Raw genomic sequence first — 23,097 nt, forward strand, 5'->3', positions numbered from 1 at the left:
GAGTGCCTGAAATCCCTTATCTGCCTTAAAGCAGAGCCTCCGAAAGAACTCAGAAGAACTTAATGGTCATAACTCCCCTCCCTGGGAGCAACCAGGGAAGATTGAGCCATCACCTGAAATGAGAAGACTCCACACCACACCTAAACACACATTGCGACGAAACTCTGTCTCCCCCATGACCCGTTTATCTTTCCAAAAAGTCATGTGTTTCTCCATAAATGCTCTTCTGTTTTGCTCCAGTCCTTTTGAAGTGGTATATAAGCCTCAAACTCTAATCACCCTTCTGAGTCACATTTTTCTGTGAAATTCTGTTACATATATGTAGGTACATACCTAAAACTCTATCTTTTCTCTTGCTAATCTGTCTTTTGTCAATTTAATTTGAAGCACCCAAATCTTAAACCTAAGAATGTAGAGGAAAAGTTTTTTTTCCATGACATACATTTATATTATTCTCAACACTGAGAAATCAAAGAGAAGACAAGAATGCTCTTTTTTTAACCAAAATTATTTAGCTATTCTCTTTTATCCAAGATTCACCTAAATTATGTACATTTAAATTCTTAAAATGTTTGACCTTCACTTTTTCTGTAGGATAGATTTATTTTGAAGTACAAGACTTTCAAAATATTGGATATTTAACTTCTTTATTTTCTGCATACAATTTATATAAACTCTTAGTTCTTCATAAACCAATCAGAATAAAGTTGTTTAAATAACTTTATTAACTACTATATTAATATTATCCAAAGATAGGAAAATCTTTGGATAATAGATTAGGCCAATAGATAAAGGCCAAACCAAGAGGTTAAGGCCTTTCTTCCCTGGTGGCTCAGCCAGTAAAGGATCTGCCTGCAATTCAGGAAGCCCAGGTTCAATTCCTGAGTCGGGGAGATCCCCTGGAGGAGGGAATGGCAACCCACTCCAGTATTCTTGCCTGGAGAATCCCATGAACGGAGGAGACTAGAGAGCTACTGTCCATTGGGCTGCAAAGAGTCAGACGCAACTGAGTGACTATCACTTTAAAAGGCCTTTCTGAATTATAAACGCACACACACACACAGATGCATTGAGTACTCATAACTCCAGTTCTATAGCTTCAGCCACAAGTTAAGATTAAACAAAGAAACATAAAAACTCAGAGATCTATATAAGTTTGTATCAACAGCGGGAAAAGTCAACAAAGACTAAAATTCTGCTATTGCTTGGAATTCGTCTCCTGAAGCCACAGCCGAGGTGCTGGGGCTGCCTCTCAGGTCTGTGTTCCCTGGCTCTGCCAGGAAAAGCCACTGGGCATGTTCGAGGATGATCTCTTTAATTATTAAAATTTAAACCTTTTTAAAAAAGGAAAATCATAGCTGTTGATCAAATGTAAAATGAATATATGTCAAAGATATTTTTTAAATGTGTTAATTAATGGTGTAACCAGGAAGGTGTTGGAAAAAATGGAAGGTGTTGAAAAAAACAAGTCAGAAGAGACTTCAAAGAGCAAACATAGATACATGCAATCAGATAGGTTAAAATGAATTTGGCAACAGATGCCAAACTGGTCAATATTCCCAACACAATAATCAATTACATCCCCACTAGCAAAAACTTGTTTGTGTTTCTACACACAAGAATTATTTGTATTTGTGGGAGAGGAAAAACATTTTCCTTGATACTCTTAAGTGTCCTTGGCTGAGTCTGAAAATTAAAATGAACGAGAGAAAAGCATGTGAGTTTATTTCAGTTTTATCTGATATGAGAGTCTTCATAAGGAAATGAAGAACTAAAGAACTGGTTAAACCTGAACGTTTTCCCGCGCGGTCTGCCAAGGCGTGGACAGTCGCGGAGAAAGACTGTGGGACAAAGGGTATGAGGCTGCGGTTCGCGGCTCAGTCGCTGAGCCGGCCGACTGTTGCGACCCCGGGGCCTGCAGCACATCAGGCTGCCGTGTCCTTCACCATCTCCCAGAGTTTGCTCAGACTCACGTCCATCGAGCCAGGGATGCCATCCAAGACGTTCTTCCATCTTGGAGACAGGATTGACCCTTTCTTCCGGGGATGGGAAGAGGCCTTTTCATAGGACGGTCCTATGAGTTCAGCGGAGAAGGGAAGGCATTGGGGTGCGGAAGGAAGTGTCAGAGACGTCCTCTCGCTTCTGTAGCTTCTCAGACTCCTGCAGGCTCAGACGTTCAATGCTCTACGGCGCCATACTTTGGAAGAGTGTGTCCTGAGCCCCACCGTGTTACCTTTTCCTTCAGTGGACAGTGATATCTCTGAGACCATGAAAGACGTGGGCAACCAGGAAGCTTGGACTGGATAATGCCTAACCTTCCACAGAACACTCAGTAATCTTTTTTCCCATTTTTCAAAGTCTTGCACAACTTCTCCTGACATGACTTTCCAGCTCTCAGCACGCCCCTTCCCTCCGTCCTCACAAAGGCAGCCTGATGAGACCTGCCCTTTCCCTTTGCTTCCCCTCCCTCATCCCAGGTCCATTCACCTTTGGCTCCATCTAGTTCATCTCCATTAATGTTGAGAAAAAGCACTAATTTATTAAATATGACAATTTATATTAAGAAGCTATCAGCCCTTTACACCTTATCTTCTCAAAGGTGTGGGTACCCTAACAGCGATAGTAAAGATGCTTGTTGTCCTAAAAGAGATCTCTAACTGAAGGTATTTTTAATGGGTAGCAAAATACAGTAAAAATTCTTTAGACCATTTATAGGGAATAAGTATTTGATGCAAGGGAAACAGGCAGTCCAGCTCTAGCCGTTCTTGATCTTCAGATCTTCTATTTTCATAGACAAGCTCACGGCAAAGGTCATATGAAATCCAGCGGCCAGGGAAACAAACAGGTCTCGGCAGCAGCCGGGATGTACTGGTGGATCTTGTACAAGTGGCAGGCTTCCCCAGTGGCTCAAGGTAAAGAACCGGACTGCAATGCAGGAGGTACAGGAGACATGAGTTTGACCCCTGGGTCGGGAAGATCCCCTGCAGGAGGAAATGGCAACCCACTTCAGCACTGGAGAACCCCAGGGACGGAGGAGCCTGGCGGGCTAGTCCTTGAGGTCCCAAAGAGCTGGATGCCACTGAGCACACAAGCACTTGCATAAGTGGCATGTTTCGAAATCTGTACCCATCTGTTTTTTGAAGGGGACGATGATCATTGGGTGAATGACTAAGCTCTAGTAGTCATTTAAAACCATTTTGCTCATGTAAGTCAACTTATAGTGACAAAATGTGAGTAATGTGTTTTCCATTTTGCAAAAAGTAGGATAATTTTTATGAAGTACTTTAATTACTTGGGCTTCCCTGGTAGTTCAGCTGGTAAAGAACCCCCTGCAATGCCGGAGACCCTGATTCGATTCCTGGGTCAGGAAGATTCCCTGGAGAAGGGATAGGCTACCCACTCCAGTATTCTTGGGCTTCCCTGGTGGCTCAAGGAAGCTCAAGAATCTGCCTGCAATGAGGGAGACCTGGGTCCAGTCCCTGGATTGGGAAGATTCCTTGGAGGAATGAAAGGCTACCCACTCCAGTATTCTTGTCTGGAGAATCCCCATGGACAGAGGAGCCTGGAGGGCTAAAAACCACGGGGTCACAAAGAGTCAGACAGAACTGAGTGACTAAGCACAGCACAGAACTTTATTTACTTAAAACAAAAGTAGATACTTCAATGTGGTGATTTAGATCATTTAAATTTGATGTTTCCTATTTTTATTAAGAAGAGTTGAAACAGTTAAAGCTCTACTGTTACAGTCTTTAACGTTATTTTTATTTTCACATTTCTTCACATCTCATGCAGTTTTTAAACACGGTGGAATTTATTGAAACTTACTACACATGTCTATTTTAAGTTATTGCAGTATTTTCTCCTGCAAATAATGGTGACAAAGACTCTTTGCTTGACCAAACTTTAGTCAGGCTCCTGAACCTTCTCCTAGGACCATCCATGAATTTCCCTGTAAAATCTAATTTTATCAAGAACCCTGCTAGTCACTTTAACCAGAGTCCTTCACCTAGATATTTGATCACCCAGGATAACTAATCAGGTTGCTAATCCCCTCCAAAAACCTCTGTGCTTAGTCAGTCAGTCATGTCCGACTCTTTGAGGCCTCATGAGCTGTAGCCCACCAGGCTCCTCTGTCCATGGGGATTCTCCAGGCAGGAATACTGGAGCGGGTTGCATGCCTTCCTCCAGGGGAATCTTCCCAACCCAGGTCTCCCGCATTGCAAGCAGATTCTTTACCATCTGAGCCACTAGGAAAGCCCAACACTCCCCACCATCCCCCAGAAGAGGTCTGTATACCCTGGCCTGTCTTCAGCAAAAATCTGGTTAGATTAACTTTTTGCCAGAAATCTCCTGATCCCTGATTTTTTTTTTTTCCTTAGTAATTTCCCATCCCCTGATATCCCACTCTGCTCCTTGGCTATAAATTTCCATTTTCCTACAATCCCTGGTGGCTCAGACAGTTAAGAATCCGCCTGCAATGCAGGAGACCTGGGTTTGATCTTGGCCAACCATTCTGACCCAGAGTCCTTCCTGGTGGTGAACACATTCCTCAGCCAAGATGGATGCCAGAGAGAAGGATTCTGGGAGGTGGTCAGACACGTGGAGTCTCCTTTTGATCTTTCCTGAACTCTTCCTACCGGTGGTGGCTTGTTAGTTCCCTGTTCTTACTAGGACCTCCCAATGTAAAATAACTCATGAAAATGGTTATTATGGTGCTTGGCCAGGGTAGGCAGTTTCAGTCAGTGTGTTTCTGCTAACAGTGTCTAGGGAAAGATTCTTATTATTCTCATTTTTGGGAGAAAACAATCAATAAAAATTTGTGTTCATCTTAGCATCTCTCCAGTCCCTACCCTTATGATTTACTATCACCAGTTAGAATTCAAGTTCTCATTTTCCTTTCTCTGAGTTAAGTTTCTAAGAACACTGTGAAGAAGTACCAAAGATATAAGTCAAAGGGTAGGCCAGCAAATTTTTATCATTTTACAGTCACTTTCCTCTGACAGGAACTAATGATTCACCCTGGCTGGGCCAAAATGTCACACACGATCTATACCATTGCCCAGATCCTTTAAATGAGCCTCAAATGTTGCAAGAGATCAGCTCTATCTTAGAAAAACATTTAAAATATGTTCCCTTCTTTGTACATTGGGTAGAAATCTTAAGACACAGAGCAAATTTTGAAGTTGGATATAACAAGATTTCCTCACTTATTAGAGGAGCCACTGATTGGGGGGTGGGGAGGAGTAAACAATTAGCTATGAAATGAGTGAGAATAAAAGTGCTGAGGTCAGCAGTAAGAGAACTCCTTTGAGAGGCCAGAAAAAAAAGGATCAGCTAATCCTGACGCCGGAGAAGGCGATGGCACCCCACTCCAGTACTCTTGCCTGGAAACTCCCATGGACAGAGGAGCCTGGTAGGCTTCAGTCCACGGGGTCGCTAAGAGTCAGATATGAGTGACTTCACTTTCACTTTTCACTTTCATGCATTGGAGAAGGAAATGGCAGTCCACTCCAGTGTTCTTGCCTGGAGAATCCCAGGGATGGGGGAGCCTGGTGGGCTGCCGTCTATGGGGTTGCACAGAGTCAGACACAACTGAAGCAACTTAGCAGCAGCAGCAGCAGCAATCCTGACACAGGAGGCAGGGAGGCCTTTTGGGACGGCGTCACAGAAGAGGGCAATGTCAGATGGTAAAGCGTCTGCCTACAATTCGGGAGACCTGGGTTCAATCCCTGGGTTGGCAAGATCCCCTGGAGAAGGAAATGGCAACCCACTTCAGTATTCTTGCCTGGAAAATCCCATGGACCGAGGAGCCTGGTGGGCTACAGTCCATGGGGTCACAAAGAGTGGGACAGGACTGAGCGACTTCTCTTTCACTTTCACAGAATAGGGCAGCTGAATGGGTTTTCAAGAATAAAAATGAGAATGCCAACAATTTACATTCATTAGTTAGGTACACTTAAATGCTGCTTGCTGGTGGTCTGAGGCTGGAAGGAAAGAAGATTTTGGAAAGGTAATTTGAATCCAGGTTATGTAAAGTATTCAGTTACACCTAGGGAAACCAACAATAGATATGCAAACCTTGGCAGGTCTTGACTGGTGGAAAAAAAAAAACAAAACAATGGGCAAAAATCACCTTCTCACCTTCTATCTTACATTCCTCTTTCTTCTCAACTTATTCATAGCACTTTCACGATCTCTCAGCTGTCTCCTACCCATGCCTGCCCCAGTCTTTCCAGTGAGTTTAGTTGCCCTTCAAAAATGCTGTTTTCCCCAGTAACAAAAGAGAAAAACTACACAATATTGCTACTGTATCAACCCCATTCCTTTACATAAGAGTAGGAAAAGGTTTTTTGGTTGTTTTGTGGTGGTAGTTGGAGGTGGTGTCAGAATTTCCAAGGGAGGTTTCAGTTACCTTTTAGAAAAATATTATTTTAACCCAAAACTCACTCAGGCTCCTTGTCTTCCAAAATTTTTGTTTATATTCCACGTTCAGTCAATAATTCAGGTAATGAGTACTTCCCCCATGACTCCAACAACAGGGCATGCATTTGCAAGTGGGCACACAAACTTTTTTTTTCTTTAACCCACATTTCTTTGGGGTGGTAAGAGTGCATTTTATCAGCTCAAAGTCAGCTTTTCAAATCCCTCAGGTGGAGATAGGATTCCTTAACATGTGAATGACTGCTATCTCTTATCTAAACCCTTCCTGCCAAACAATGAAAAAGTCGATTTAAATCCGATAATTCTTTAATAGAGCTTCCTCCAGGTCATTTAAAAAGACGCTAAGTAAGGTGGATTTTACCACCAATTCTTAAGACATCAACTCTTCACAATTCTCACTTATTTCCTCTATTTGCATTCTGTCTCCAGGCCAACTTTCGGTTTTGGACAAATCCCACCCATTTTCCTATCTTATTTCCATAGCGGATTGTTATAAAAACTATGTATTTTCTGCTTCGAAGAGTTTCAATTAGGCATACTTTCATATTGCAAAACACCACCTGCATATTGGTTTTCCAATTGGTAATCCTTAAACTCACAGAATCCACTAGCTCAGTTGCATAGGAAAGTGAGAGTTAAGGCAAATAACTTCTCTGGGAGTCAGTAATCTTAAACGTTAAAAAGGTCCACACCACAGACCCCTTTAATGACTAACAGACAATTATCAGGGGCCCTAATAATACAATGGATCTTCCCTGGTGGCTCAGATGGTAAAGCGTCTGCCTACAATGCGGGAGACCTAGGTTCAACCCCTGGGTCGAGAAGATCTCCTGGAGAAGGAAATGGCAACCCACTCCAGTATTCTTGCCTGGAGAACCCCATGGATGGAGGAACCTGGTGGGCTACAGTCCATGGGGTTGCAAAGAGTCGGACACGACTGAGCGACTAGCACACTGCAACTAGCTTCTGAGTGCCCACGGCTATAGCGGGTTTATGAAGTCTGGCCGACAGTGGTTCAGTTTTATCCGCAAATGTCTTCTGAGTTCCAAGGTGTTTTACTCACTTTTTTCTTTTCTGCCCTAAATCTTTTCATTAATGAAGCAGGATAGTCCGTGTGTGCACACATGTGCTCTGTCAATGGAACTTGCAGTATTTTAAATATGAATCTCTCTTGGATGTAGTAACTCACACATTCATTTCAGGGGATCATGTATTCATTCAATCAACAAATACTCTTGAGCATCTACTCTGAGCCGCACTTCTAAAATACAGTATTGAATTAAACTGTCTTAAAGTTCCTGCTCTCAAGTGGTTTATATTTTAGCAAATAAAAGTATGTTAAGGAAAGCCTCTTGGTGAGATAACATTCGAACAGGATGAAAAATGCAATGAGCAAGTAGGTTATGCTGATACCTGTGGGGGCGGGGGGGTGTGGAGCAGGGAGGTCCAGTGCAAAGACCCTGAGTTGGGCGTCCCACAACAGCAGTTCAGTTCGATCGCTCAGTCGTGTCTGACTCTTTGCCACCCCATGAATCGCAACACACCAGGCCTCCCTGTCCATCACCAACTCCCGGAGTTTACCCAAACTTATGTCCATTGAGTCAGTGATGCCATCCAACCATCTCATCCTCTGTCATCCCCTTCTCCTTCTGCTCGCAATCCCTCCCAGCAACTTTTAGCAGAGAGCCAGAGTGACTGAGGGCAGAGTGTAGCAGAAATAGGGAAGCACAATATCAAGAATGACCTTCTTGACCATGATAATGAACTTAGACTTCATTCTGAAGGGTATAGAAAACCACTAGATGGAATTCTATTTCAAACCATGCTTTTCTGGTCTTTTAAAAACAATGTGCAAAGTCAACTCAGTCTGCACACTACTTTATGTTGACCCTGGAGCACACTCTTAGTTGTATGAAAATTATCTGATGCAGAGAAGAAAAACATATGTACAGGACCAGATAGTAAATATTTTTGACATTTCTGTCTATACAGTTTTTGTTGCAACTAAAAGTAGCCGTGGCTGCGTGGGCGCAGGAGGACCTAGAGGAGCTATCCCACGTTGAAGGTCAGGAAGGGCGGTGGTGAGGAGATACCCCTCGTCCAAGGTAAGGAGCAATGGCTGCGCTTTGCTGGAGCAGCTGTAAAGAGATATCCCACGCCCAAGGTAAGAGAAACCCACGTAAGACGGTAGGTGTTGCAAGAGGGCGTCAGAGGGCAAACACACTGAAACCATACTCACAGAAAACTAGTCAATCTAATCACACTAGGACCACAGCCTTGTCTAACTCAATGAAACTAAGCCATGCCCATGGGGCAACCCAAGACGGGCGGCTCATGGTGCAGAGATTGACAGAATGTGGTCCACTGGAGAAGGGAATGGCAAACCACTTCAGTATTCTTGCCTTGAGAACCCCATGAACAGTATGAAAAGGGAATACTGAAAGAGAAACTCCCCAGGTCAGTAGGTGCCCAATATGCTACTGGAGATCAGTGGAGAAATAACTCCAGAAAGAATGAAGGGATGGAGCCAAAGCAAAAAGAATACCCAGCTGTGGATGTGACTGGTGATAGAAGCAAGGTCCGATGCTATAAAGAGCAATATTGCATAGGAACCTGGAATGTCAGGTCCATGAATCAAGGCAAATTGGAAGTGGTCAAACAGGAGATGGCAAGAGTGAATGTCGACATTCTAGGAATCAGCGAACTGAAATGGACTGGAATGGGTGAATTTAACTCAGATGCCATTATATCTACTACTGTGGGCAGGAATCCCTCAGAAGAAATGGAGTAGCCATCATGGTCAACAAAAGAGTCTGAAATGCAGTACTTGGATGTGATCTCAAAAACGACAGAATGATCTCTGTTCGTTTCCAAGGCAAACCATTCAATATCACAGTAATCCAAGTCTATGCCCCAACCAGTAACACTGAAAGAGCTGAAGTTGAATGGTTCTATGAAGACCTACAAGACCTTTTAGAACTAACACCCAAAAAAGATGTCCTTTTCATTATAGGGGACTGGAATGCAGAAGTAGGAAGTCAAGAAACACCTGGAGTAACAGGCAAATTTGGCCTTGGAATACGGAATGAAGCAGGGCAAAGACTAATAGAGTTTTGCGAAGAAAATGCACTGGTCATAACAAACACCCTCTTCCAACAACACAAGAGAAGACTCTATACATGGACATCACCAGATGGTCAACACTGAAATCAGATTGATTATATTCTTTGCAGCCAAAGATGGAGAAGCTCTATACAGTCAGCAAAAACAAGACCAGGAGCTGACTGTGACTCAGACCATGAACTCCTTATTGCCAAATTCAGACTTAAATTGAAGAAAGTAGGGAAAACCACTAGACCATTCAGGTATGACCTAAATCAAATCCCTTATGATTATACAGTGGAAGTGAGAAATAGATTTAAGGACCTAGATCTGATAGATAGAGTGCCTGGTGAACTATGGAATGAGGTTCATGACATTGTACAGGAGACAGGGATCAAGACCATTCCCATAGAAAAGAAATGCAAAAAAGCAAAATGGCTGTCTGGGGAGGCCTTACAAATAGCTGTGAAAAGAAGAGAAATGAAAAGCAAAGGAGAAAAGGAAAGATATAAGCATCTGAATGCAGAGTTCCAAAGAATAGCAAGAAGAGATAAGAAAGCCTTCTTCAGCGATCAATGCAAAGAAAGAGAGGAAAACAACAGAATGGGAAAGACTAGAGATCTCTTCAAGAAAATCAGAGATACCAAAGGAACATTTCATGCAAAGATGAGCTCGATAAAGGACAGAAATGGTATGGACCTAACAGAAGCAGAAGATATTAAGAAAAGATGGCAAGAATACACAGAAGAACTGTACAAAAAAGATCTTCACGACCCAGATAATCACGATGGTGTGATCACTGACCTAGAGCCTGACATCCTGGAATGTGAAGTCAAGTGGGCCTTAGAAAGCATCACTACAAACAAAGCTAGTGGAGGTGATGGAATTCCAGTTGAGCTATTCCAAATCCTGAAAGATGATGCTGTGAAAGTGCTGCACTCAATATGCCAGCAAATTTGGAAAACTCAGCAGTGGCCACAGGACTGGAAAATGTCAGTTTTCATTCCAATCCCAAAGAAAGGCAATGCCAAAGAATGCTCAAACTACCACACAATTGCACTCATCTCAGATGCTAGTAAAGTAAGTCTCAAAATTCTCCAAGCCAGGCTTCAGCAATATGTGAACCGTGAACTTCCTGATGTTCAAGCTGGTTTTAGAAAAGGCAGAGGCACCAGAGATCAAATTGCCAACATCCGCTGGATCATAGAAAAAGCAAGAGAGTTCCAGAAAAACATCTATTTCTGCTTTATTGACTATGCCAAAGCCTTTGACTGTGTGGATCACAATAAACTGTGGAAAAATTCTTCAAGAGATGGGAATACCAGACCACCTGATCTGCCTCTTGAGAAATCTGTATGCATGTCAGAAAGCAATAGTTAGAACTGGCCATGGAACAACAGACTGGTTCCAAATAGGGAAAGGAGTACATCAAGGCTGTATATTGTCGCCCTGTTTATTTAACTTATATGCAGAGTACATCATGAGAAACGCTGGACTGGAAGAAACACAAACTGGAATCGAGATTGCCGGGAGAAATATCAATAACCTCAGATATGCAGATGACACCACCCTTATGGCAGAAAGTGAAGAGGAACTCAAAAGCCTCTTGATGTAAGTGAAAGTGGAGAGTGAAAAAGTTGGCTTAAAGCTCAACATTCAGAAAACGAAGATCATGGCATCCGGTCCCACCACTTCATGGGAAATAGATGGGGAAACAGTGGAAACAGTGTCAAACTTTATTTTTCTGGGCTCCAAAATCATTACAGATGGTGACTGCAGCCATGAAATTAAAAGATGCTTACCCCTTGGAAGGAAAGTTATGACCAACCTAGATAGCATATTCAAAAGCAAAGACATTACTTTGCCAACAAAGGTTCGTCTAGTCAAGGCTATGATTTTTCCTGTGGTCATGTATGGTTGTAAGAGTTGGACTGTGAAGAAGGCTGAGTGCTGAAGAATTGATGCTTTTGAACTGTGGTGTTGGAGAAGACTCTTGAGAGTCCCTTGGACTGCAAGGAGATCCAACCAGTCTATTCTGAAGGAGATCAGCCCTGGGATTTCTTTGGAAGGAATGATGCTAAAGCTGAAACTCCAGTACTTTGGCCATCTCATGCGAAGAGTTGACTCATTGGAAAAGACTCTGATGCTGGGAGGGATTGGGGGCAGGAGGAGAAGGGGACGACAGAGGATGAAATGGCTGGATGGCATCACTGACTTGATGGACGTGAATCTCAGTGAACTCCAGGAGTTGGTGATGGACAGGGAGGCCTGGCATGCTGGGATTCATGGGGTCGCAAAGAGTCGGACACGACTGAGCGACTGATCGACTGATCTGATCTGACTCAACCTTGTCACTGCAAGGAACTATATACCCATCACTATAAGCAACCTGTGGCTAAAAGATTGTACACATGTTCCAATAAAATTTTATTTATGGACATTGATATTTGAATTTCATGTAGTTTTTCTTCTAAAAAAACATTACTTTTCTCTGATTTTTTTTCAACAGTTTAAAAATGTAGAAACCATTCTTAGCTTAGGGGCCATACAAAACATGTATTGGATCCAATTTGGTGCACAGTTTATAATTTGCCAAACTTTATCTAAACTGTAACTACTGTTGACTAAAAAAGATGCACAACTTGAGAGTTGTGAATTAAGTCTTATTTGGGGCAAAATGAGGACTGCATTTTGCAATTACTTAGATACAATCTCAAAAATGAGAGAATGACCTCTGCTTGTTTCCAAGGCAAACCATTCAATAGCATGGTAACCCACGTCTAGGCCCCGACCAGTAATGCTGAAGAAGCTGAACAGTTCTATGAAGACCTACAAGACCTTCCAGAACTAACACCCCAAAAAGATGTCCTTTTCATTATAGGGGACTGGAATGCAAAAGTAGGACGTCAAGACATACCTGGAGTAACAGGCAAGTTTTGCCTTGGTGTACAAAACGAAGCAGGTCAAAGGCTAACAGAGTTTTGCCAAGAGAACACACTGGTCATAGCAAACACCCTCTTCCAACAACACAGAGAAGACTTTACACATGGACATCACCAGATGGTCAACACGAAAATCAGATTGATTATATTCTTTGCAGCCAAAGATGGAGAAGCTCTATACCGTCAGCAAAAATAAGACTGGGAGCTGATTGTGGCTCAGATCATGAACTCCTTATTGCCAAATTCAGACTTAAATTGAAGAAAGTAGGAAAACCACCAGACCATTAAGGTATGACCTCAATCAAATCCCTTAAAATTACACAGTGGAAGTGAGAAATAGATTCAAGGGATTAGATCTGATAGACAGAGTGCCTGAAGAACTATGTTCATGACATTGTACAGGAGACAGGTATCAAGACCACCCCCAAGAAAAAGAAATGCAAAAAGGCAAAACAGTTGTCTGAGAAGGCCTTACAAATAGCTGAGAAAAGAAGAGAAGTGAAAGGCAAAGGAGAAAAGGAAAGATATACCCATATGAATGCAGAGTTCCAAATAATAGCAAGGAGAGATAAGAAAGCATTCCTCAGCGATTAATGCAAAGAAATAGAGGAAAATAATAGAATGGGAAAAACTAGAGATCTCTTCAAGAAAATTAGAGATACCAAGGGAATATTTCATACAAAGACAGGCACAATAAAGGATAGAAATAGTATGGTCCTAACAGAAGCGGAAGATATTAAGAAGAGGTGGCAGAAACACACAGAACTACACAAAAAAGATCTTCATGACCCAGATAATCACAATGGTGTGATCACTCACCTAGAACCAGACATCCTGGAATGCGAAGTCTCATGGGCCTTAGGAAGCATCACTATGAACAAGCTAGTGGAGGTGATGGAATTCCAGTTGAGCTGTTTCAAATCCTGAAAGATGATGCTGCAAAAGTGCTGCACTCAATATGCCAGCAAATCTGGAAAACTCAGTATGGTCACAGGACTGGAAAAGGTCAGTTTTCATTCCAATCCCAAAGAAAGGCAATGCCAAAGAATGGTCAAACTACCACATAAGTGCACTCATCTCACATGCTAGTAAAGTAATGCTCAAAATTCTCCAAGCCAGGCTTTAACAGTATGTGAACCATGAACCTCCAGATGTTCCAGCTAGATTTAGGAAAGGCAGAGGAACCAGAGATAAATTTGCCAACATCTGTTGTATCATCAACAAAAGCAAAAGAGTTCCAAAGAAACATCTATTTCTGCTTTATTGACTATGCCAAAGCCTTTGACTGTGTGGATCACAACAAACTGTGGAAGATTCTTCAAGAGTTGGTAATACCAGACCACCTGACCTGCTCCTGAGAAATCTGTATGCAGGTCACCAAGCAACAGTGAGAACTGGACATGGAGCAACAGACTGGTTCCAAACAGGAAAAGGAGTACGTCAAGGCTGTATATTGTCACCCTGCTTATTTAACTTAGACTCAGAGTACATCATGCGAAATGCTGGGCTGGATGAAGCACAAGCTGGAATGAAGATTGCTCGCAGAAATATCAATAACCTGAGATATTAGATGACACCACCCTTATGGCAGAAAGTGAAGAATAACTAAAGAGCCTCTTGATGAAAGTGAAAGAGGAGAGTGCAAAAGTAGGCTTAAAACTCAACATTCAGAAAATTAAGATCATGGTGTCTGGTCCCATCACTTCATGGTAGATAGATGGGGAAACAATGGAAACAGTAACAGACTTTATTTTGGGGGGGCTCTAAAATCACTGTAGATGGTGACTGCAGCCGTGAAATTAAAAGAGGCTTGCTCCTTGGAAGTAAAGCTATGATCAACCTAGATAGCATATTAAAAAGCAGAGGTATTACTTTGCCAACAAAGGTCCATCTAGTCAAAGCTATGGTTTTTCCAGTAGCCATGTATGGATGTGACTTCAGTTCAGTTTAGTTTTTCAGTCATGTCCAATTCTTTGCGACCCCATGGACTACAGCACGCCAGGCCTCCATGTCCATCACCATTCCTGGAGTTTACTCAAACTCATGTCCATTGAGTCGGTGATGCCATCCAACCATCTCATCCTCTGTCGTCCCCTTCTCCTCCTGCCTTCAATCTTTCCCAGCATCAGGGTATTTTCTAAGGAGTTAGTTCTTTGCATCAGGTGGCCAAAGTATTGGAGTTTCAGCTTCAGCATTAGTTCTTCCAATGAATATTCAGGACTGATTTCATTTAGGATGGACTGGTTGAATCTCCTTGGAGTCCAAGGGACTCTCAAGAGTCTTCTCCAACACCACAGTTCAAAAGCATCAATTCTTTAGTGCTCAGCTCTCTTTATGGTCCAGCTCTGCCTGGGAAGCAGCACCAGATAGCTCTGAGAGACTGCTCCAAAGATGTAGTGGAGGAAGGTCAATATATAAGCTTTCAGTGAAGGGGGACTTCAATGCAATCAAGTGTTTACTTTATCAGAGGTTTTCTGCTAGTCATGAAAAGACATCATGAGGATCTGATGTCATCATGAAGGGATTTAGTGCCTTTCTAGATAAGAGGAGATGCAAGGATTAGGATCATAAAATCTGTTCCTGAAAATTTCCAACTATCTAACAACCTGTCCCACCAGATTCCATGGAGCACAGAGTGCCTCAGTCCATCCTGAACTCCCTCAGGGGATGTTGAAAGTCAATAGCTTCGGCAGCACAGGGCTCAGTCTCCATGGAGGCAGATGGCAGATGCCCTTGTTGTTCAGCTGCTGGCAATGCTTTTGGCATGTGCCAATTTGTAGTTGACATTACTACAAAGCTGCTCAGTTGTGTCCAACTCTTTGTGATCCCTGAAGCCCACCAGGCTCCTCTATCCATGGAATTCTCCAGGCAAGAATACTGGAGTGAGTAGCCATCCCCTTCTCCAGGGGATCTTCCCAACCCAGGGATCGAACCCGCATTTTCTGTATTGCAGGCATACTCTTCACCATCTGAGCAATCAGGAAAGCCCAACTACTAAAAAGATAGGTTTTCATTTCTAGGCTACTTAAAGAAGAAATGAGGACTTGTGGCAGAAGGAAAAAAAAAAAATCAATCCCATTTGAAACGTCTCAAGTAATGTGTTATTTTATATATTGAAGACAAACATGCAACATTGTAAATCGACCGTGTGTGTCTGTCAGTCGCTCAGTCGTGTCTGACTCTATGACCCCATGGACTGTAGCCCACCAGGCTCCTCTGTCCATGGAATTCTCCAGGCAAGAGTCCTGGAGTGGGTTGCCATTTCCTTCTCCACAGGATCTTCCTGACCCAGGAAGATTGAACCTAGGTCTCCTGCATTGCAGGCAAATTCTGACTCTTTGCGACCCCATGAATTGCAGCACGCCAGGCCTCCCTGTCCATCACCAACTCCCGGAGTTCACTCAGACTCACGTCCATCGAATCAGTGATGCCATCCAGCCATCTCATCCTCTGTCGTCCCCTTCTTCTCTTGCCCTCAATCCCTCCCAGCATCAGAGTCTTTTCCAGTGAGTCAACTCTTCGCATGAGATGGCCAAAGTACTGGAGTTTCAGCTTTAGCATCATTCCTTCCAAAGAAATCCCAGGGCTGATCTCCTTGCAGTCCAAGGGACTCTCAAGAGTCTTCTCCAACACCACAGTTCAAAAGCATCAATTCTTCAGCGCTCAGCCTTCCTCACAGTCCAACTCTCACATCCATACATGACCACAGGAAAAACCATAGCCTTGACTAGACGAAACTTTGTTGGCAAAGTAATGTCTCTGCTTTTGAATATGCTATCTAGGTTGGTCATAACTTTCCTTCCAAGGGGTAAACATCTTTTAATTTCATGGCTGCAGTCACCACCTTCCAAAATATGTTTTACAATTAGCTCCATGATATCCAGTTTCTTTTAACAGGATGAATGATTTTAGTTCATTAATATAAAGTCTGAAATAGAATTATGGTTTAAAGGATAACAATAGGCATTCACAGCCACGATGATACCTGAAAACTTTCCAAAGTGTGCACTTACACGAATAGTTGTAAGTGATGTCACCATTTCTGTGTACTTTTCCCTAAAATTGATCTGCATGAAATGCCTCACTCCCCAGTGGTATGAGATGATGGCATACCTGTCTTCCAACCCTATTTCAGATCTCACCACAGTGCTTGGCTCATACCTCTGAGAGCAAAACAAGTAAGTATCAAAGCTTTTGTTCAAGTAACCCTTTTGCAATGATTAAACAAAGCATAGGTATCTTACATACATTTCTATTAAAAGTGAAGTTTAGCCTGAGAAATAGGGTGTTAGGCCCATGTTGGAACATTAAATTCACAACAGGGTAAAAAGCATGGATAATGATGCTTATTCCTTTAAATATAAATCGAATGGTTTGTGAGGCTACCAAAACGATTATGTATACACTGGATAACACTCACAGATAAAGTGCAATATCACTTCTTTAGGTGAGCTATGCTTATTCAGCAAGCTGCATATATGCTAAGTCACTTCAGCCATGTCTGACTCTTTGCGACCCTATGCTTTGCCAGGCTTTGCCAGGCTTGGCAGGCTTCTCTGTCCATGGAATTCTCTAGGCAAGAATACTGGAGGGGGTTGCCAGGCCCTCCTCCAGTTGGGGAGCTTCCTGACCACAACCCAGGGATTGAACTTGTGTCTCTCAAATATCTTGCATTGGCAGGTGGGTTCTTAACCACTAGTGCCACCTGGGAAGCCCATTCAGCAGAGTAGTCAAGACCTATTTCATCAAAATGTATTTTAAAATATTGATTCCACTTATAATCAGTCATTCTAGTTCAAATTATAAGATATTTAATATTTTGGACGATCTATTAATAAGAAGGCTTTCCAGGTGGCACAAAAGTAAAGAATCCACTTGCGAATGCAGGAGTCACAGGAGACGTGGGTTCAATCCCTGAGTCGGGAAGATCCCCTGGAGCAGGAAACAGCAACATGCTCTAGTATTCCTGCCTGGGGAATTCTGTGGACAGTAAAGCCTGGCGGGCTACAGTCCATAAGGATACAAAGAGTCAGACACAATTGAGCAAGTATACATGAGCACGATTAACAAGAAACAAACTTATTCAAATGTATGATAAAATTTTAGTGATTTTAAAATGAGCAGTAGGCAGCCATCAAAAAGAATGAAATAATGCCATTCACATTATTATTATTATTATTCACATTATTATTACGCGACATGGATAGGCCTAGAGATTGTCATACTGAGTGCAGTAAGTCAGAGAAGGAGAAATATCATATGACATCCCTTACACGTGGAATCTAAAAAGAAATGATACAAATGAAGTTATTTACTCTATTTACATAGAGAACAAACCTCTGGTTGCCCAGGGAAGGATGAAGGTAAGGGATGGTTAGAGAGTTTGGGGTGCACAGGTACACACTGCTGCTGCTGCTAAGTCACTTCAGTCGTGTCCGACTCTGTGTGACCCCATAGACGGCAGCCCACCAGGCTCCTCTGTCCCTGGGATTCTCCAGGCAAGAACACTGGAGTGGGTTGCCATTTCCTTCTCCAATGCATCAAAGTGAAAAGTGAAAGCGAAGTCGCTCAGTCGGGTCCAACCCTCAGCGACCCCACGGACTGCAGCCTTCCAGGCTCCTCTGTCCATGGGATTTTCCAGGCAAGAGTACTGGAGTGAGGTGCCATACACACTGCTATATTTAAAATGGACAAGCGACAAGGACCTGCTGAACAGCAACAGGGACCTCTGCTCAGTGTTGTGTGGCAGCCTGGATGAGACAGGGGTCTGAGGAAGAATGGACACATGTATATATATGTGTGTGGCTGAGTCCCTTCTCTGTTCACCTAAAACTATCACAACATTTTTAATCTGCTACACTTAAATACAAAGTTCTTTTTTTTTTAATGAGCAGTAGGGTACACAGATTTTCTTATTGTAAACCATAAGTGAACAAAAATGAACAAAAATGAAGACAACTGCCCTAGAGAATGGAGAGAGGCACTTGGGTCTCTCTCCAAGAAACCAAGAGGACAGGGGAAGGTGGGAGACCTTGGGAAATTTGGGAGCAGCACAGAAAGGGTGCTGAGGAATCCACACACACACACATACACTTCACAATTTTCCCGAAGAACAGCACTGGCGCTGCCTACAAAACCTACCCCCTTTCCCCTCCCCTCTATTTGTGAGTAGGGAAGAGGAAGGAGCTTTACTGGAGCTTCAGAGGGCAAAGAAAAGTTGAGGAGTAGATACTCTGAGTGATTCCAGTGGGATATGGGTCTTCAACTGATGGTACCTGGCCCTGGGATGATTTAAGGCAGGTGAATAATGGTTTGATATGTGAGAATAAGACAAATACGTGGTTGGGTTTATAAATCTGGGACTGGCTGCCTTGTCTGTGAAGGATGTGCTTCCTGTGCAGTTTTTGCCATCTCTAAGAACTGGCTATCCCTGGGAGGGGCAGTCTCTCCCCAGATAGCTTCATAACCTGTCTGCTAAGTCGCTTCGGTCGTGTCCAACTCTGTGCGACCCCAGAGACGGGAGCCCACCAGGCTCCCCTGTCCCTGGGATTCTCCAGGCAAGAAAACCAGAGTGGGTTGCCATTTCCTTCTCCAATGCATGAAAGTGAAAAGTGAAAGTGAAGTCGCTCAATCATGTCTGACCCTCAGCGACCCCATGGACTGCAGCCTACCAGGCTCCTCTGCCCATGGATTTTCCAGGCAAGAGTACTGGAGTGGGCTGCCATTGCCTTCTCCAACCTAGACAGCTTATTAAAAGCAGAGATATTACTTTGCCAACAAAGGACTGTATAGTCAAAGCTATGGTTTTTCCAGTAGTCATGTAAGGATGTGAGAGTTGGACCATAAAGAAAGCTAAGCACTGAAGAATCGATACTTTTGAACTGTGGTGTTGGAGAAGATTCTTGAGGGTCCCTTGGAGTGCAAGGAGATCCAACCAGTCCTTCCTAAAGGAGATCAGTCCTGAGTGTTCATTGGAAGGACTGATGTTGAAGCTGAAACTCTAATACTTTGGCCCCCTGATGCGAAGAACTGACTCATTGGAAAAGGCTCTGATGTTGGGAAAGATTGAAGGCAGGAGGAGAAGGGGACGACAGAGGACGAGCTGGTTGGATGGCATCATCCGGGAGTTGGTGATGGACAGGGAGGCCTGGCCGTGCTGCAGTCCATGAGGTAGCAAAGAGTCCTATACACAGAGCGACTGAACTGACAGGAACTGGACAAGGGCTGTCGCGGTCTCTTGAGAAAGGGAAGTCGCTCAGTCGTGTCTGACTCTTTGCGACCCCATGGACTGCAGCCTACCAGGCTCCTCTGTCCATGGGATTTTCCAGGCAATAGTACTGGAATGGATTGCCATTTCCTTCTTCAGGGGATCTTCCCGACCTAGGGATCGAACCCGGGTCTCCCGCATTGTAGACAGACGCTTTACCGTCTGAGCCGCCAGGGAAGTCTTGAGGGCTGGCGTCAAAGTCTTCGGAAGGCCGCTCCCGCCCCCTGGCTGTCACCTCTGAGGTGCAGCGGGCACGCGGTGCCGGGCCTGGGGCCCGCCGTGCTGTTAGTCAGAATCGCCAGCTGTCGGGAATAGACGGGAGCGGGGTCGGAAAGGATGCGCACAAGTCGAACCCGTGGGTCTTCTGCGTCTGTCACTGAGCCTCTCGCCACAGCGACCTTCGGGGAGGTGCGCCTGCAGCTTCACTTCCGGGTCATCTCTCACCCGGAACTAGATTTCCTTCCTGCAGACCTTCAGGGAGCTTTGGGGTGTGCGTTTCCGCTAAGGATCACCAGAGGGCAGGAGAGGGCTCTGGTCAGACAAGCGTGAGGCCAAAGCCGCGTCACAGGGAAGCCCTGCGGTCTCAGCGGGCTCTCCTCACAGGTGCGGTGTCGGCTGCAGCGAGGCCGGCTGCGCATCCGAGGGCGTTTGGGGAGTCTCTATGAGGCATTTTCTTGTCGCCTCAGTGAGAGTCGCTCAGTCGTGTTGACTGTTTGAGATCCCATGGACTCTCCGGGCCAGAATACTGGAGTGGGAAGTCATTCCCTTCTCCAGGGGATCTTCCTGACCCAGGGATGGAACTGAGGTCTCCTGCATTGCAGGCGGATTCTTTACCAGCTGAGCAATGAGGGAAGCCCCCTCAGGGTTGTGCCAAATTGTGGCAGCCAGTACCGAACATCATCTGGACTGTCATGTAGACTCCACCATCCTTGCTGGCTGGGCCAGGGCAGCTGGAGAGTTTTGTTTGCATGAGCCAGGTCTTACTTGACATGGTGAGGAAAACACGCTAGAATATAATGATCAGGTGTGGTCAGAAAATCTTCCTAAAGCAATGTTTTATCACTTCTACCTGGAACGAAATTCTTGCCCCAACTGGAAGCTCCCTGAAAACAGGCACTTCGAATCCTTTATCAACTAAGCATGACTACTCTTTTTCAAAACAAAAAGAAATCCTCTATCTGAGAAACAAAGCATGAGTTGCATAATTTGTAAATGGAAGGTTGAGCTTTATTATCTACCTTGTAAAGAGATTTATAACAGAGTTTTTGTGTTTTCACCTCTGCATTGTGTTTTTATGTAAAATATTTGATAATTAACATAAAATATACAAGATGCGATGGACATGAGTTTGAGTAGGCTCCAGGAGTTGGTGATGGACAGGGAAGCCTGGCGTGCTCCAGTCCATGGGATCCCAAAGAGTCGGACACGATTGAGTGACTGAACTGATACAAGAGTGTATAACATATATTATATAAAATATAAAGAATAAAAATAAAATCTCACTCTTTTAAAGGAGTAATTCATTCAGCAAATGTAGAACATCTGCATAAAGATGGAAATGCATAAAAATATACTTACTCATTTCTCCATTTTCTCCCCATTTGCTAGCCTTTTTGTAAACACCTCTCTTTTTTTCCAGCTTAAATTAAAAGGTTTATCATTTCAACTATGCCTTTGCTTATTCCCTAAATTGCTGTGCCTTTTCTCTTTTGTTCCATGTCTAGCAAAACCTTACCCTGGATGAACCTAGCTCTCTGCTGTTCACGTCTGCACCAGCACAGCTAGTTGGGCCCTGATGAAAGTCACATCTGAGGAGACTGGTAATCAATGGACTCAATCCTAAACCCTGGATTGATCTGAGCAGTTGGCTCTCTTGTCTCACAAAGCCATCCCACCTCCTCCCGCCACTGGAGGTTTCCTTGCTGCCCAGGACTAAGGCCCCTCAGTGCCTCTTCCTCTCAGGTGAGGAGTCCCTGTGAGTGACAACCCCAGCAGACTGGAGCCTGCCTATGGCAGGAGCACATGACCTCACAGGGTCAGGGGATGCGGGACGGGAACCAGCTATGTCTGCTCCATCTGGGATGAGTGAGTGGTGAGAAAATACCTTAGGGAAAAGGCAATAATCTGACCTTTCATGTTTCAAGAATTGAAAATAAAAACTCTGCTTTTCTGTGGTGAAAGGCAGACATAGCTTTGACATTATGCTGCTGCTAAGTCGCTGCAGGCATGTCTGACTCTTCGATCCTATAGACTGTAGCCTACCAGGCGCCTCTGTCTGTGGGATTCTCCAGGCAAGAACACTGGAGTGGGTTGCCATGCCCTCCCCCAGGGGATATTCTAGATCCAGGGGTCAAACCCGCCTCTCTTAAGTCTCCTGCGTTGGCAGGCTGGTTATTTCTCATTAGTGCCACCTGGGGAGTGCCCTTTAACATCACAAAGAAGTCACAATCAGAAACCAGTCCCACCCCAGAACTTCTGACCCAACAGGGACCCTGAGATGTACCTGCATATTTAAAAAAAAAAAAAAAAAGGGAAAGAATTGAGCACTAAAAGCTACTCGCTGAGGAGCCCAAGAGTGGGACTAACTTGGCTGGACAGCTCTGAGGATCACTCCCTTTCAAAGGACAATATGCCCCTGACAGGGGTCTGTGTCAGGATTAGGTGAATTCTATGGACTTAGAAAAATCTTTCTATTTTGAAATAATTCTAGACTTACAGAAAAGTTGCAAAAATTGTACAGACAATTCCCATTTGCCCTTCACTCAGCTTTCCCTAAAATTAACAACAGATTTCATAATCTTAACAGAATTACCCAAACCAGGAAATTAACTTGGAAACAGTAAACTGATCCACAGAGCTTATTCACATCTGTTCAGGGTTCTTATTAGTGTCCTTTCCCCAGGCCAGTATCCTATTCAGAAGGCCACACTGCATTTAGTTCACGTTTCCTTCACCCCCTCTGTCTGTCACATGTCCTCAGTCCTCCTCGGTCTTTCTCCTTGACACTTTTGAAGTACACTTACTGGTCAGTTATTTTTTTAGAATCTCCCTCAATTTAGGTTTGTCTGGTATTTTATCATGCATGATTAGAAGGAAATTACATATTTTTGGCAAAAAAAAAATCCCACCGAAGTGAAGATGTTCTTATCAGTGCCTCCTACCATGAACTGTAACGATGTCCCATTGCTGGAGAGGACATTAACCTTGATCCCTTGGTTAAACTGGTGTTGGCAGCATTTTTCCAATATGGTGTTTTGATTTTTTTCTCTTCAATCAATAAAGATCTTGGAGGGAGATTCTTTGAGACTCATTTTGGCATCCATGGATGGCTCTCGCCTGCCACAT

At 43.8% G+C, this 23,097-nt stretch overlaps 1 long non-coding RNA gene across 1 annotated transcript; it reads right to left on the reverse strand.

Annotated features, from left to right (window-relative positions):
• Positions 1-2,652: 2,652 nt before the first annotated feature.
• On the reverse strand, positions 2,653-20,182 carry LOC147370085 (uncharacterized). The gene is made up of 2 exons (XR_015168388.1): positions 19,912-20,182; positions 2,653-2,925 (listed from the first exon to the last, which is right to left on the reverse strand). It is a non-coding gene; the product is annotated as an uncharacterized LOC147370085 (long non-coding RNA).
• Positions 20,183-23,097: the final 2,915 nt, after the last annotated feature.

This window comes from Bos grunniens, chromosome 7, assembly GCF_055505025.1.
Source record: "Bos grunniens cultivar Pamir isolate PY7600 chromosome 7, Bosgru_T2T1.0, whole genome shotgun sequence".
Lineage (NCBI taxonomy): Eukaryota > Metazoa > Chordata > Mammalia > Artiodactyla > Bovidae > Bos > Bos grunniens.